This window comes from Balearica regulorum, chromosome 28 (assembly GCF_011004875.1).
Source record: "Balearica regulorum gibbericeps isolate bBalReg1 chromosome 28, bBalReg1.pri, whole genome shotgun sequence".
Classification (NCBI taxonomy): domain Eukaryota; kingdom Metazoa; phylum Chordata; class Aves; order Gruiformes; family Gruidae; genus Balearica; species Balearica regulorum.
In genome coordinates, this window is record NC_046211.1 from 3356573 (window position 1) to 3358182 (window position 1610).

The window sequence follows — 1610 nt, forward strand, 5'->3', positions numbered from 1 at the left end:
TTAGAACACTTGGCTAAAAATGCTCAGCCAAAGCGCAGTTGCTGAATATTTTCTACTTATTGTGCAAGATGTGAAAGGAGATCTCTCTTGATCCTTCTCTGCTTGGCTTCTGCATCTAATATTGCATGCCTTTAACAAATGTCCTGTTTCAGGTTCTTACACCATTCAGCTGAGACAGAAACAAAAGAATTTGCATAAGAAAAAGAAAAATAGCAAACAGAATGGGTTTGACAAACCATGAAAAGAGAAAGGTTTTGTGGAGAGCATGGAAGCTCAGCTCTGACTCTCTTCCCACCTTCCTTGGGTCCGGGTGCTGGTGCCATTTAAACCAGCAGGATTTTGCGCTGCTTTCAGCACAATTGGGGCTTTCCTCCTCCAACAGCTTCTGCCTCACCTAATTCCCCGGCGGAGTGAGTCGTGTTGCCACGGCAATGCGATTCACTTTTGATGGCAGTCGCTGGATCAGGGCTCTTTCGGTATTTCCTTTGAACAGGCAGAGTCAGGAACAGCTCTGTCTCCTTTCCGAGCCCCAAATACGCAGGATTGTGTGAAGAGGGAAGTAGCTGCCATCAGACGGGTCCCTCTGAGCAGCTTCAGAGCACCCTGATTTCACCCTCGTTAAAATGCAACTGGATGTCGAGCATTCAACAAGCCGTTCCACCCCATCAGGCAGATCACAGGGCCCCTACGTCAACGCCGTTATTGTCAAAACTTGAAGTCGTCTCCAGTAACTAAAGCCAAGCTAGTCCCCCAGAGCCTGCAGCACCAGAAAGCCCCCGTGCCTGCGCACCGCAGCTCCGTAACGTAGAGCAAGTGCTGTATCTGAACTGGTTTCACTCTGTGCTACGTCTTGGTACGTGTACGTGATTCTTGGGGAGAAAGTTTCTCTGTTGGGCCAAATGGGAAACGGGTCAGGAAAGGAAAAACATACCAAGAAATAACTAGAACACAAGGAAGTGACAGACAAGGCAATGCCTAGGGAAAAAACCACAAAACCAAACAAAACCCAAAAACAAACAAACAAAAAACCCCCCAAAACCTACCACAAAAAACCCCAAATGACACTCCCCTTTACCATATTGCACAACAGTTCTACCCTTCCTCCCAACATGGAAGGGCCCGTAAAGATGATTTTTAGACTTTACATCAACACAGAACCTGTTGCGTCACGTACATCAGTACATTAACTCCTCTGGTCCTGAAATTAGTCATCTCAAAGGTCTCAGTAGCCACTTAGGGACATCCCATTGTCACTGAAGAAAAGCAGCCAGCTGTTGGGGGAAAAAAAAATAAAATTAGAAGTGTACCCAAAATAAACGAGAGCACGAGGAGCCTGTTACCCCCAAGGGGAAGCTGTAGGGAGGCACAGGAGTGCTGAGCACCTTTGGGCCGGGAAGGGTAAGAGATGTTCCAAGTCACAACAAACTTGGGCCACATTAATTTCAGCTGGGATAGGGGAAGGGTTGGAATCATCTGCACCCAGAAAAGAATAAAAAACATGGGTAGGATTTTTTGGGCAATGTTCAGTTTATATAACCGTGACTTCTTAAAAATTTAAACAAGCAATGCAACTTACCACAGGGAGCTCACCACCTTGATTTTTGGTCCTG